Below are 16529 nucleotides of genomic sequence, written 5' to 3' on the forward strand. Positions count from 1 at the left end.
AAATCGTTGTCGGCGACATAAATACGCAGGTAGGAAGGGAGGAAATGTACAGACCGGTAACACTAGTTTACAGCATTTTTGAACTCGGTAAGCTGATGATCATTTTTGGTGTAGAATCATGCCCTGAGTTCGAAAACGCGAAAGAAAAAAAATACAGTAGAGCGGAAATTTTTTCGACTTTCCATACAAGGTTGATGATTTGAAATCGATTTTTGTTCTATTTTTAAGCAAAGTCGCTCACTTCAAACATCTCATTCTCCGTAATCAATGCTCCGATTGAGCTGAAATTTTTACTGTAACTCGCCTACATATGATATGTCAAATAAACGTCGAGAAAGAATTTTTAAGTTGTTTTTTTCTTATTGAAAAAAATACATTTCTTCAAAAATATTTGGGAATTTTGCTAAAATTTAAGAAGATCGTCCCTAATACGCGCCAATATCTTGAATTTCGTCAATCTGACGCAAAACCTGCATTCAGATGATCGAATGGTATTATATTCAGCTTTTCATTTATGGAAAAAGATTTAAAATTGGTTGAACAAAATATAATATATTTGCATTTTAGTAAATTACATATTTTGAAAAGTTGAAGAACTTGATATTGAGCTAAGACTCAAAAACTGTTCTACTTTTAATTTTTTGAAGCACGGTTTCGAAATCAGCGCTAAATTATGCTTCAAAAATTTTGGTCGTTGACAGAAGTTCACGACTTTCGTTTTATTTTGTAAACTTGTGTAATCGGGCGAAACAGCCTGCACGCCGTATCGAATGATAACGGCCAGCGATGCGTAAACTTTGCAGCCTCCCCGCAAAGATATCCGCAAAGTCACCTGGAGATCACCCGACCATCAAACAGAAAACCAAATCGACCACGTTCTAATCGACGGTAAATTCTTCTCAGATATAACCAACGTCCGCACATACCGCAGTGCGAATATAGATTCGGATCACTACTTAGTCGCTGTATGCATGCGCTCAAAACTTTCGACAGTTATCACCACGCGTCGAAGTCGAACGCCGCGGCTCAACATCGAGCAACTTCGTAACGTAGAAGTGGCTCAAGACTACGCGCAGCAGTTAGCAGTAGCCCTACCAACGGAAGAGCAGCTTGGCGCAGCTACACTTGAAGATGGCTGGAGGGACATCTGATCCGTCATAGGTAGTACCTCGGCTGCAGCACTTGGCTTCGCGACTCCGAATCACAGAAACGACTGGTACGACGGCGAATGTGAACAGTTGAAAAACGAGAAGAATGCAGCATGGGCGAGAATGCTGCAACACCGTACGAGAGCGAATAAGGCACGTTACAGACAGGTGCGGAACAGTCAGAACTCAGTCTTCCGGAAGAAGCAGCGCCAGCAGGAAGAACGAGATCGCGAAGCGATGTAAGACCTGTACCGTGCTAAGGACACACGAAAGTTCTACGAGAAGCTGACCGCTCGCGCGGAGGCTTTGTGCCACAAGCCGACATGTGCGAGATAATCACGGGAATATTCTCACGAGCGAGCGTGAGGTGGTCGAGAGGTGGCGGTAGCATTACGATGAGCACCTCAATGGCGACGTTGCAAGTACCGAAGGTGGCGTGGTAAGAGATCTAGGAGTATGTGCACACGACCTCCAAGAGATTGGAGCGGAGGTTGGCCAGTTGAAAAACAACAAAGCCGCTGGAGCAGATCAACTACCAAGCGAGCTTCTAAAATACGGTGGAGAAGCACTGGTGAGAGCACTGCACTGGGTCATTACCAAGATCTGGGAGGAGGAAGTATTACCAGAGGAGTGGATGGAAGCTGTCGTGTGTCCCATCCAGTCTTGTGAACATTCGACACTTTTCACTACCTTCATTTCGTTGCCGCAGTCGGGTGTCAGCTTGCTTTGTTACATTCGTGCGCGACCGTTACCTCTTACACCAGAGGTTCCCAAACTTTTTGCTACCGCGGCGCCTTTTGAAATTTTCAAAAATGTCGCGACGCACCAACAACTTTTTGTAAAGAATTTTAACAATTTTAACAACTTCAGTTCAAAATTTCAAACATAAATCGTTTGAAAAATTTTCAATGTCATATTTTCTTATAATTGAAAAAATAGATTTTTTTTGTAATTACGTTGCGAAAAGTCGTACTTTTCGATTGGTGAAAGTGCAGTGAAAAGGCCTACTTTTCCACATTTGAACAACAGTGCCGAAAAGTACTACTTTTCGGGACCCTTAAGTGTGCTGAAAAGTAGTACTTTTCGGCACTGTTGTATGAATGGCCAATTTGATGATTCTTTGACACACTTTTCCACTGTAAATAAGATAAGTCTGCAGGAATTACATTCCTTTTAGACTCAGACACGTCCTGCAGTTTATTTATGGTGTTATCCTTGTAAAACTTGAAAGCAATGTGCCAGGCCGAACTGGCCGGAAGCTTGAAAATTTGTGACAGCCATCACGGTCTGTCTTGGTCTGTCGGCCTACTGAAACGCCTACTTGATCAGATTACAAGCTAATGCACGTGGAAGCCCGCTTGCCTGTTTTCTCATAATGTGTTTGGTTAGCAAGTAAAGGTGTTTCTCGTAATTACAAAAAACTTTGTATGCAACTCGTTGCAAAACTTGATTTTTTCAGCACTCGTTGTATTTATCCAACTCGGCAAGCCTCGTTGGATAAATGTACAACTCGTGCTGAAAAAATCATCATTTTGCGACTTGTTGCATAAATAACTATTTAAAATGTTAAAAAAAGGTTGAAAATTCAAAGAACTTAACACAAATTTTAGGTTTCTGGAGGACTGCATTGCAAAGCTTTTAAATTTGTTAAAAAAAAGCACGTAGATTACCAAACTTTAGGGAAAATATATATGAAAATATTCAAAGTTGTCAAGACGGCGGAGGGACACAACTAAAAAAAAGACGGTTTTCTGAATCATGGACAAAATCGACATAGGCGAATTTACGTATTCTCGGCAGTTTTGTTCTCTTCGTCATGGGGGGTTTTTTGAAACCTGTAAGTCTCAGAGTTTGCCTCAAATCCTTCTTAACCAAGCTGAGTTATATGCAAGGTTATATGCCAAAATTTTAGTCAATTCGGCCCACAAAAACCCCCCATGACGAAGATAACAAACCTCCCGGTAATACCAACAATCAATATGCAACTGGCAATTCGCCCGTGACTCCAATTACGTCAACTTTCAATGACCCCAATCCCCCAGTACATCATATTTGAATGGGCACAAGAAGGCGGCGCTTTTAACGCTTCTCGCTGTCAATCACAGTTACCTTTGCCCGTTCATAAATAATTTCGTCCACAACAAACGAGCTATAAGAAAATACAGTGAATGGTAATTTTTCAAAAAGCATCCATTCAACACTCTCATTTCTCTTCTAAAATGGTTCGACGCTTCGGATCATCGATCCATTTACTAGATACGGTACGTTGTTGAGTGCATTGCGTCATATGTGTCCTGTTTATTAGGTCCCTCTCATCGTTTCCTTTTTCTACAGCAATTGAAGATGCCGTCTTTATCCGAAATGGATTGTAGGGTGTCTGTTTTGGTGCCTGGCGAAAGAGGAATGGAACCAGTGAGCACATTGTAAACCCATTGATCGATTTCCCCACGGATATGAAAAGAATCAGAATTTAAAGGAAGACTGTACCTTCTTGAGTCAGGGCATGCCTTCCAGAGTAACACTGTTGCTAGGTCTAACAGGTACCTTCTTAAAATTTATATCTAAATATATATTTTGTAACTGCCATCTTTGTTCCAAATAAAATTAGGCGCTGATGACAAGGCAAAACGGAATGTAACGACTCCCTAAAATGTGCTAATGGTCAAAAGAGATGCCGTACGCTGGTACAAGGCATGACAGATGTCATTCATTGAAGTCCCGAAGCAGTGCAAGATTTGGAGGGCAATCTTATTAAAATAATCATATTGTTGATGAATACTTTTATTTATATATAAATAAATTACTTATTTATATATAAATAAATTACTATAGTAATTAAAAGAAATGCTTTTTTTTTTTTGTTTATAATATATTTTTTTACTTTGTGCTTTTTTACGCTTTACGCCAATGCACCAGCTATCGCTTGGGCTTTCATTTTGGATTAAGCCCAGTTTCCGTAATCTACACAATCCACATAATACCAATTTCGGTTAATTTCTGCCGAAAAAATGCATAGTAGAATCTGAAATTAAACCTATTCTGGCACTGCCAACCGACGTTGCCGATATTCAAGAGAATTATCCTCAGAAGAACTCAGTGTAGGGCTGTGCCTCTACGAACGTTTTCATTTTAGGGTTACACCACTTGAAGGTCTTCTTTACTGCCGTAACGATGGTTTCATCACTGGAAAGACAGGATCGTCACCAGACGCATATATTTTGTCTTGTTATCTTGGTTACGCGATTCAAATTTGTTTCGTTTGCTTTGATGAAGTGGCGAAAAAAGCGTCGCTTCAAGCGAAATAAGAAGCGGGCGAATTTTCTGGGGGAAAGTGGGGGAGCGAATGGCGTCACAAATGAAACTGAATTTGTTCCTGACATTTACATCTTGAACTTAAATCTATGGTAATACCCATCGTCACCCTATAAATTGTCTCAGATTTTTTTTTACGATAAGTGGTATTTGATAGTGATGTAAGTAAAAAATATCGTCCCAGAACGTTTGAAACAGCACAAAGACCTGGAGATTGACAGTAAGTATAGAGAGAACTTCACAAAAGTTTGTTGAAATATTAACTTTAATTTACAAGCCATTGATAAAATCGGAAACTAAGCAGAATGAAATGAAAAGTTTAACAATTTGAGAGTCTTTACAAAATATTTCGAAATTCCGAAAATTTAAAAACTTTGTAACAATCTAGATGTTTCATGATAAAAAAAAAATTAGAAATTACGGAAAACATTCGTGGACTTTGGAATATTTACTTTTTAATTGAAAATTTAGAAGAGGGAAAACCATTTAGAGTGACTTTATTTTGAAGTCTTCCTCAAAAAGACAGGACATTGGTATAGAATACAAAAAAGGCTGTAAGGTGGCACTAGTTTTACTAAATAAAACATAAACAATAGAAAATATGTTCTGCCTTCAATAATAAGAGTTTATTTTTTATGTTTTGGCTCAAGAGACGAACCAGCCAAGGGCTGAATATCTCTTAAATAAAGACAAATCAATCAATCAATGTTTTGGCTCAAGAGCCTGCGGCGCACCTGAGAGATGTTCACTGCGTACCAGGGCGCCGCGGCGCACAGTTTGGGAAGCACTGTCTTACACACAATACGAGCGGTAGAACGAAGTTCAATAAACACAAGAATCTGTCTAATCAATGTCGTCTGACACGATGACATTTGTCTAATTCTAGCTTTTCGCTTAGATTTTCAGTCAATTCCGATTATGAATGTTAGTATTAGTTTATTCTTGCATGTTACATTGAATACGACACACATTTGGCCAACACAGCTCTCATTATGGAAAAAGACAGGAACAGCAAAAGCCGAACCGTCTTCTGAAGACGCTATCGTGGTGAAGTGCATTCGTTTGACATTTTTGTTTCGTACAGTAGTTTGATTGCTTGCGAATGCCGGAGACAAAGCAGGCCGAATATCGATGAAAAGGTTCAAATGACTGTGATCTCTAACAAGACTGGTTCCATCTACAAAAAGGGCAATAAGCTGGATTGCGGGAACTACCGCGCGATCACACTACTGAGCGTTGTCTACAAGATACTCTCTCAAATTTTATGCCGCCGTCTATTACCGATTGCAAGAGAGTTCGTGGGGCAATATCAGGCTGGATTTATGGGTGAACGCGCTACAACGGACCAGAAGTTCGCCATCCGCCGTGTGTTTCAGAAATGCCGCGAATACAACGTGTCCACACATCACTTGTTCATCCATTTCAAATCGGCGTATGATACAATCGATCGAGAACAGCTATGGCAGATTATGCACGAATACGGATTCCCGGATAAAATGATACGATTGATCAAGGCGACGATGGATCGAGTGATGTGCGTAGTTCGAGTATCAGGGACACTCTCGAGTCCCTTCGAATCTCGCAGAGGGTTACGGCAAGGTGATGGTCTTTCGTGCTTGCTGTTCAACATTGCTTTAGAGGGTGTAATTAGGAGAGCGGGGATAAACACGAGTGGAACGATTTTCACGAAGTCCGTTCAGCTGCTTGGTTTTGCTGATCATATTGATATAATTGCTCGTAAATTTGAGACGATGGCGGAAACGTACATCCGACTAAAGAGTGAAGCCAGGCGAATCGGATTAGTCGTTAATGTGTCGAAGACAAAGTACATGATGGCAAAGGGCTCCAGGGAGGAGTCACCGCGTCCGCCACCCCAAATTTCTATCGACGGTGATGAAATCGATGCGGTTGAAGAATTCGTGTACTTGGGCTCACTGGTGACCGCCGACAACGACACCAGCAGAGAAATTCAGAGGCGCATTGTGGCAGGAAATCGTGCTTACTTTGGACTCCGCAGAACTCTACGATCGAATAAAGTTCGCCGTAACACGAAGTTAACTATCTTCAAAACGCTGATTAGAGCGGTAGACCTCTATTGGCACGAAACATGGACCCTACGTGCAGATGACGAACGCGCCCTTGGAGTTTTTGAACGGAAGGTGTTGCGTACCATCTACGGCAGAGTGCAGATGTAAGACGGGACTTGGAGAAGGCGAATGAACCACAAGCTGCATCAGTTGCTGAGAGAACCAACCATCGTCCACGCTGCGAAAATCGGGAGGCTACGGTGGGTGGGTCACGTTATCAGGATGTCGGATAGCAACCCGACTAAAATGGTTCTCGAGAGTCATCCGACCGGTACAAGAAGACATGATGCGCAGCGAGCTAGGTGGGTCGACCAAGTGGAGGACGATCTGCGGACCCTACGCAGAGTGCGGAACTGGAGACAAAAAGCCATGGACCGAGTGGAATGAAGACGGATACTATGTACAGCAGAGGCGCCTCAGGCCTTAGTCTGATCGGTAAGGTAAGTAAGGAGATTTTTCAATTCGGCGCTCTGCACCACCGCGGGTGCCCAGGACTGAAAGTTAGTAAGTAAGTCAAGTTAAAACAAATGATCAGAAGAATGCCAGTGTAAATAGACTATTCGTGTCGACTAAAAATAGTTGGAGGCACAACTTGGAATTCAACCTATGATCATCCGCTTACAAAGCGAACGTATAGTCCTCGAGACCCCGCCTAAAGTGGAAGCCTTCAGTTTTTACAGCTGCTTAACCGTGACTGCTGACAGTAACAAGCCTGACCGAAACGATAACTGCCAAATTAACAACTCATAAGCGTAATCGCAAATAGCTCCACATTAACAGTCTATTTTCACCAACAAACATGCCACCATCGTCGCCGTCTTCATCGCCGTCGTGCTCGACTTGTTAATGTTGAAAAACGCGAGGGGAATGCACAGATCAAAAAAGAAGCTAAAAAGCATTATAAACGAACACTTCCTTCATCATGATCATCACCGTCGTCGTCGCCGCCTTCATAAACCGTCCGTCCATCCGTCCAACGTCGTCGTTGTCGAAAAAACACGATCTAAATCAAAATAAAATACCTCAAAACGAAGTTTTATGCTCTGTCTTTCTCCCTGCCTGCCTGCCAGCCAACCAAGAGTCTTTGACGATGAGGCCCTGTCTGTCTGATGCAAGCGCGTCGTGAGGCGGAAGGGGGAGTGACGTATCAAATTAAAATCATTGGTGGTCCAAAACAGATTTTCCAGGTCGTCCCAGACTGCTTGTTGCCAGTTTTGAAGAACAACAAAACCGAGCTGCGCAGGAAGAAGCAGAAGGGTCAACACCAACGATGACGACGACGACGATGGATAGGAGTATGGTTCAAGCTTGGGTTCCTGTGGTATCTCGGCCTATGTCTACTAGTGTGGGACAAATCTCAAATCCTCGCTCCAGTCGACTTTTCTGATTCCACTTAGGTCCCATATGAGCTGTACAAAATTTCAGCGCAATTGGTGAAACTATAATTTAGCGCAAGCGACTCAAAGTTTTCATAGGATTTACTATGGGAAAACTTACACTTTCAGATAAAAAATCCCAGAAGTCCCTCCTTGTGTCCTTAATTCAAATCGATCAACGTTTCTTGTAGGAAAAACATTTATGAAACTTTCCTTCGAAGACCGCAAAACAATCGGATGCTTGTGGAAAAAGTTATTGATTTATTACCGATTAATGATCCATCGAACGGCTTTTTGTTTTGTTTTATTAGCAGCACTGTAGCTGCTGCCTTGGCTGCTGCTGTTTCGGGGGGTGGTGATGCCTCCCGCCACCCCATGCAACAACGGCAGCAGCAGTGCTGCTGATAAGACAAAACAAAAAGCCGTTCGCTGGATCACTAATCGGTAATAAATCAATAACTTTTTCCACAAGTATCCCATCGTTTTGCGGTCTTCGAAGGAAAGTTTAATAAATGTTTTTTCTACAAGAAACATTGATCGATTTGAATTAAGGAGATAAAGAGCGACCTCTGGGATTTTTTGTTTGAAAGTGTAACTTTTCCCATAGTAAATCCTATGCAAACTTTGAACTGTTTGCGCTAAATTATAGTTTCACCGATTGCGCTGAAATTTTGTACAGTTCATATGGGACCTAAATGGAATCAGAAAAGTCGACTGGAGCGAGATTTTATTTTTTCCATATAAGCGTGTCCCATACTAATGTCTACCCGGTGTACGCACAGTGAAGAGAGTTAAGAATTCTAATAATATCTCAACCGTGTAATTTGGAGGACCATGTAAACACGCGTATACTCGTACAGGAGAATGTGTTTTATGGGGCCAGGGAAAGGTTGACTCACGCGTTCGAACCAAGTGCGAGGAATTGCGAGTACTACACACGTAGCTTATGCGGGGCTTAGACATGGTGGACAGGTCATTGCTTGAAGTACACTTGAGAGAACAGATTCACTCGATCTGTTGGGGTTTTTTTTCTGAAAAACCGTCAACAGGTCTGGATTTCCAGCAATTAAAGTGTGAATACGATTGATGTCTAAGCCTAGCATAAGACCAATTGTAGTTCAATGTACGTTCGACGGGCATTGGTGTGATATAAAATGACTGAGTGTGTAAATAAATATTGGATAGTCGGGAAGCAGAACGCTGCTATGTTGACATAAATAGTGATGGCTGGCATGTAAAGGAATTGTGCGTTTTTTTTTATTATGCGAAAAATCCTACGAAGAGATGTATGACATTTTAAATTCTATTTAGGGTGGCTTGTGGCTTCCATTTTCAAACAAAGGATTGAAGGGCTGTTTATTTTGTTGGGTGATTTCGAATAAGATGAATTTAGGAGCGTGAGATTGCTGATAGCGCACAGATCCAAACTAAATAGTAACGTCGTATGGACATTTGGCCCCTGTCCCTGTCTGTCTGTCTGTCTGTCTGTCTGTCTGTCTGTCTGTCTGTCTGTCTGTCTGTCTGTCTGTCTGTCTGTCTGTCTGTCTGTCTGTCTGTCTGTCTGTCTGTCTGTCTGTCTGTCTGTCTGTCTGTCTGTCTGTCTGTCTGTCTGTCTGTCTGTCTGTCTGTCTGTCTGTCTGTCTGTCTGTCTGTCTGTCTGTCTGTCTGTCTGTCTGTCTGTCTGTCTGTCTGTCTGTCTGTCTGTCTGTCTGTCTGTCTGTCTGTCTGTCTGTCTGTCTGTCTGTCTGTCTGTCTGTCTGTCTGTCTGTCTGTCTGTCTGTCTGTCTGTCTGTCTGTCTGTCTGTCTGTCTGTCTGTCTGTCTGTCTGTCTGTCTGTCTGTCTGTCTGTCTGTCTGTCTGTCTGTCTGTCTGTCTGTCTGTCTGTCTGTCTGTCTGTCTGTCTGTCTGTCTGTCTGTCTGTCTGTCTGTCTGTCTGTCTGTCTGTCTGTCTGTCTGTCTGTCTGTCTGTCTGTCTGTCTGTCTGTCTGTCTGTCTGTCTGTCTGTCTGTCTGTCTGTCTGTCTGTCTGTCTGTCTGTCTGTCTGTCTGTCTGTCTGTCTGTCTGTCTGTCTGTCTGTCTGTCTGTCTGTCTGTCTGTCTGTCTGTCTGTCTGTCTGTCTGTCTGTCTGTCTGTCTGTCTGTCTGTCTGTCTGTCTGTCTGTCTGTCTGTCTGTCTGTCTGTCTGTCTGTCTGTCTGTCTGTCTGTCTGTCTGTCTGTCTGTCTGTCTGTCTGTCTGTCTGTCTGTCTGTCTGTCTGTCTGTCTGTCTGTCTGTCTGTCTGTCTGTCTGTCTGTCTGTCTGTCTGTCTGTCTGTCTGTCTGTCTGTCTGTCTGTCTGTCTGTCTGTCTGTCTGTCTGTCTGTCTGTCTGTCTGTCTGTCTGTCTGTCTGTCTGTCTGTCTGTCTGTCTGTCTGTCTGTCTGTCTGTCTGTCTGTCTGTCTGTCTGTCTGTCTGTCTGTCTGTCTGTCTGTCTGTCTGTCTGTCTGTCTGTCTGTCTGTCTGTCTGTCTGTCTGTCTGTCTGTCTGTCTGTCTGTCTGTCTGTCTGTCTGTCTGTCTGTCTGGATTCGGAAACTACTGAATCGATCGACGTGAAATTTTGTATGGGTACTTTTGTGGCCGGGCAAGGTTCTCAGCATAGTGTGAGACTCCTCCGATCTCTGGATAGGTGGGCTCCCATACTGATGAAGTTGCGAGGGATTTCTCTAGGGAGCTGGTATGTCAAAAAAAAGACAATAGACAAGCAGTACGACGTTTGCCGGAACAGCTAGTAATAAATAAAGGATGTTTGTTTTGAATCTCCAAGAGAAAGACCAGCGAAGTTGCCACAACATACGCAATAAATAAAACGATAAAAATTGATTCCATTATCGCAGTGATTTTTATTTTTCAATTCCCGGATAATCGAATCCAACCAGAGTTCTCTGTTTCCGGAACTTCTCTAGAGATTCCTCCTGGAACAAAATCCACATCGCTGGATAATTTCAAAACATCATGGTTCATCCATTTTGCTGATAACGGACGTGTGTCGCTTGCTCAGCTTCTGGCTTAGCTGTACATTTTCACAGGTTCAGCTTTCCTGAGGCAATTACCTTTATGCATCGATCATGGATGGCGTGGCGACCCAAAACCGTTGATCTGCGTTGGTTCAAAACCGATAGGTGCATGCATATATGTACCCATAGAGGTATGTACATACGGTTCCTTTCCTACGAAGCCATGTACAACACACAGCTCAGCTCAGCCAGACAGTATGACGCCAAGCAGTCTCGACCGACTCGATCGCATCGTCCGTCCGGGTGCTCGTTACCGCTTATGTACACACCTTAAATGGACGGATGGGACGGACGGTGCAGAGCCGGGGTCAGAGTCCCGCGCGAGACGAAGACCTGGAAGGTGGAGGCGGCGGAGCAAACAGCAGGGAATAAAGCAAAACAACTCTCGGAAAACACAGCCAGCGCATTCCAATGGAAAGTTCCCTTATGTGCGCGCGCAAGTTCTATGTAGCTGCCCTGCTGCCTGCCTACCTGTGATACCTCATTGTCCATCCATATTCTCCACACACCTTTGCCACCACCTTCGCACGGCTTATTAGTGAAGCCCTTCGGGAAGGAACCCATCAGCACCGCTGCTTGCTATTGTCGTCATCCTCGTTGGAGTTGTTGTTGCACTGAGGCAGAACATCATTTTCGAATCATCTGATTTATCCAGCCATCCGAAAACGATGAGTTTAAGTACGCCATCATTTTCGTCTTGATGTTCATAAAAAGACATTCAACAACATATCAACAATTTATTTTGATGGTATATATTGTATGTCAGGACAGTTTTTCAATTTCTTCGAAAACAGTTTTTTTAACAGTTTACTTCTTTTTTGCTGTTTACTTCTTAGACATACTTACATCCCAGACAACCAATTTGCACGTTTAATGAAGTATATGTTCATGTTATAGGTACTTTTATGCGGTAAAGTTACATCGCATAAGATGCAGTAAAAGTACCTTATGCGTGCAAAAGTGGAGGCGCTATACGTGTATTGACGGAAAAATAATAACGCTATATGACTTCAGGCGACATCTTATGCGATGCACGGTGTGCACTATTGCGACGAAATATACCATCTTATGCGACTTAGTAAATATTAAAAAAATAAATAAAGCAATTCTTGTCACCTCAGTATCGAAGTAAGAACCTTTGGATTTTCGAGCCACATTTCACACTTAACACCAAACACCACTAATGAAACACACTGATTAATTGTCATGACATTCTAACTCACCTTCGTGTTTGTCGGAATGCACTTGGTTCCCCTGTGCTGTACGTGTTCGACAGGCTATCTGGAACTCATAATGACGAAGCGTGATTTCCCGCACAGTTATCACTATCCCTTTCTTGCTCGCACTACCAATTGTTATCTATCAGGTCAACGAAACAAAAATGATGACTTTGTCACTAGTTTTGTAACCATAATGATGACTGTTAACTTTCTTGTAGCCCTTTGGCACTCCAACAGCACCTCTTTCATTGTTATCACATATCACATCGCAATATACCAACGTTAACGATTCTAGCTTATGCGAATTTGCATGTACATTTGAACGAGTTTATTTTTACTTTTATGCGATTTTGTTTATACACCAATGCGAGTTTAACTGACATAATAAGATAAGTGCCAAGCGCAGTCGTATAATCATCGCAGTGCGCAATTATGCGAATTCAATTGACACTTTGCGAGTCCGCTCGAACTCTTTTGCGAATAAGTAAAGTTCGTCGCAATAAAACATCATAATATCGTCTTTTATCTTCAGCATTATAGTAGTCCTTACGACAAGGCGTTTAATGCTTATTGATCGTATATACGCCTATAGTGCTACCCCACAGCAGGTTTTGGCAAAATAACGGGCTGTCTCAGTGCTGCACCTTAAGGAACGTCGTACCAAAATGTCAAAGAATCGTAACGCCTCGTCGAACAAAACAAAACAAAAATAGTTTTGCGTCTGCTTCTCGCTCTCTCAACGTTCCGTCTCCTCGTCTTTGCACACTCCAGCTGATGTAAGGTGGTTTTTTTTTGCAAGTTTTAGTAGTTTTTGGGGACTACTAAATCATGTTTGCTGCTCAATTTCAGCTCCACGCTCCAGGATGTGCTACAGCTGCTCCGATGGCGTGCACTAATTTTATTCCCAATATAAAGAATGGTTGGAAGCCAGCTTCAGTTCCAACACCTAATTTAACTAAACTTGTTTTCAAAGAGATATTCCAATGTGTGTAAAGAATTTTCATTCCTACTTCGATCTGCGTCATATAATTCCCTCTTCCGAATAATCTTATAATCCGCCAAAGCATGCGCTGGTGCTGCAAATATTGACGAAATGAAAAATGGCAATTCTTTGATGGCCATGTTCCCAATTCAAACCAGTTGCAGCAATATTTGGTGCTGAGCTTTTGGATGCATAAGGGAAAAACGAATAATCATCAGATGTACAAATTTGACAACAGATACATAACTCCAGTAAGAGAGAGACATCGAGCGCTGTCAAACACGTAACATGTCTCCCATACTCTTTGCTCTTAGCATTTGAAGAGCAGTTAAAAAGCATTATGAATGCTCCCAAGCGAAAACACCTCAAGCACTTGAAATGCTAACTAACAGCCAAAAGCTTTTGAGCAGCACAGGTTATGCTACCTTACGGCAGCTATGGATTCGAACTGCTTATGTAGGGCAGCAAGCAGTTCGAATGCTTAATACGGTCTGCTGTACGGCTTATTCAAATGCTTAGCGGTTACCTGGGTACGATGTAGTTATACACCATAAAAGTTAATTTGCACTCTTATATGATTTTACCAGATACATCGCAATAAGTTCAAAAAATTACATCATATGCGATGAAAATTGTCCCTCAGCTGTATATGTATGCGATATTGAGTAAAACTAGAACTTTATACGATGTACAGCGTACATCCTTATGCGATTTTTGGTTGTCTGGGACTAGCTTAGCTTGAATCACGTATCCCTATCTCCTCATAATGGATTAGTTTGCAGCCAACATCTATTGGGCTCCCCCTTTCACAATGCATTTGGGTTCCCTAAACATTGGTACAACATGCTGAATCGAAAACATGACGTCATCGCGCCCGAGTGGATTAAACATGTATCTATGGTTGCCAATGCGCGATTGGACCATATGAACCAATGAAAATGCACTATGAATCAATTATAAGGATGACTGAGGGTGGTCAAAAACGTTCTATGTAATTGCGCATAATTATTCAGAGATTCCACGTTCAAGAAGTTCCAAAATGGTGCACACTACGTCATTGCAGCCAATTGTTCCAGGGAGCCCCAGGGCAGTCTCAGGGGGTTTCAGGGAGATCTAGCGGTGTCACCCGAGCAGAAGGGAATAACAACAGCATAAGGAGCTGTGTTATTTGGGCAAAATAACTGAATAATAAAAACGATTATTACTAAGTTATTACCGCAACATATTGTGTTATAAACTTGTCTGTAATAAGCGGCAAAATAACAAATTCCATAACAAAAAAATATTCCTGGAAAAACATTTCAATAACTTGTTTTGTTAGTTTCAATAACAACTTAATAACAGGTAATTCGGAAAATATTTCAATAACAAATTTTGATATTAATATGTTATTGATAACAATCGAAGAGCAGAATTTGCTATGATATCATACTCGTTACTAAATAAGTTATAAAACTTATTATATAAATTTATTCGCTTTGTCTCACAAACCCGCCAATAAATGAGGTTCATCACTCTGACGCAAGAAATATTTTCCAATGATCGAAAAATACTATATACAACAACTTTAAATTCATTCTAAGAGATTTGAAGTCGCAAGATAATCGAACTTTAGTCATTTCTATATTATCAAATACGACGAGCTTGGATTTCCACCTGTAATTTATAAACTGTTATATTTTAATTTTTTTCGGAGCACGTGTGACCTTTGTTTTTTTTCAGCACTGAAGAATTTTTAGAATGCTCAAAAGTTTTGCAGAAAATTATTGGGATATTGGTAATATTGTACAGATTATGTATTACATCTTTCCTGGAAAGATTGTTTCAATTCCTCCGATTTTTCCCTGGATTCAAGAATTATGTCCAATATTCCTCCTGGATTCTACAAGAATTCCTCCAAAAGTTTTGCGATAATTTCTTCTTAACTTCCTCTTATGATTCCTATTCCTCTATTTATTTCTCTAAGGATTTCGTCAAAAACTCCTTTTATGTTTATCAAATGAATTTGTCATAAAATTCTTCCAAAAAATTGCCGACAGGTTTGGTCATAAACTTCTCCATAAATGACTCCAAAAATCTTCCAGAAATTTCTCCGAGAGTTCTTTAACGGAATCTTTCATGGATTTTCAAAGACTCCTCTAGAAATTCCTCCAGAATCCTGCATAGAATCCCTTCAAGGGTCGCTTCAGAATTTCCTGTGATCATTAGTCCTGAAGTTCATCTTAAGATTTCTCTGAAAATTTCTTTGAGGATTTCACCATGAGTTTTTCCGCAGAATTCTCCAGGAGGTTTTCAAAAGATTCTGCCAAGAATCCTAATAATTGCTCAGAAGAATTAACTTCGGAATTTCTAAGAATATTGCGCCTGCAGTTCTCTTGAAGACTTCTCCAGGGATTTATCGAAAGGTTCCTCCAGAACTTTGAAGTACTTATCCGAAAATTATTTAAGGAATTCTTAAAGGATTCGTTCAGGAATTTCCCTTTTAACTGGATACAAAAATGGAACAACACAAAGGGACAGGTTATATTTGTCGAATTGTTGCTGTGATTTCAAAACTTGTTACTGTTGTGCTATTGCTGATAAGTTGATCAATAGTACAACAATTACTAAACTTGTACTTCAACAAAACATGTTATTTAAATGTAATTTAGTTAATGTATATCAAAAGCTTGATTATAACAAAATTAGATTATCCAACAAAATTTGTAATGGTAAAGCTATGCCTCGATAATTTAATAATAACAAAACAAGATATAAAAACAGGTTATGTGATTTCGTAGTTATTAACTTGCTATTCTCCTCTGCTCGGGCAGAGGTGCTTCAGGGGGCTTCATGGGGTTTCTGGGGGTTTCGGAAGGAGCTTTAGGGGATCTCATGGACTTTGTTCGTGAATTTTAACTAAAGTTAATTTTCCACAAATTCTCAAGGACGTTTCACTGGGTGGTCTCAAGGGAGTTCCAAGGGGACCCATGTGGTCTCAGCGAAGTTACAAAGGATATCAAGGATGGTTCAGGGACCTAAGGGGCGTTTTGGAGGTTTCTGGGTGTTGCTGGGGATCTTAGGGGCGCTTCAGTGAATCTCAGGGGCTTTTTGAGGGTTCCGGGTGGTTTCAGATGTGTACCTGCAGGTCTCAGAGCCATTTCAGGAGTCACATGTGATTTCAAGGGGTCTCACAGAATTTAAGGGGGTTCCAGGGGAGCTCTGGAGTGCTTCATACTATTGAAACGCCCCTGGAATGCCTTGATACGCTCATTAAACCTTCATTTTCCCATTGAAACGCCCTTGAAATCGCAATTAATAATTTGAAATGCCTCTGAAACCCTTGGAACACTTTTAAAAGGGTTCAGAAAAC

This window comes from Aedes albopictus, chromosome 3, assembly GCF_035046485.1.
Source record: "Aedes albopictus strain Foshan chromosome 3, AalbF5, whole genome shotgun sequence".
NCBI classification, from domain to species: domain Eukaryota; kingdom Metazoa; phylum Arthropoda; class Insecta; order Diptera; family Culicidae; genus Aedes; species Aedes albopictus.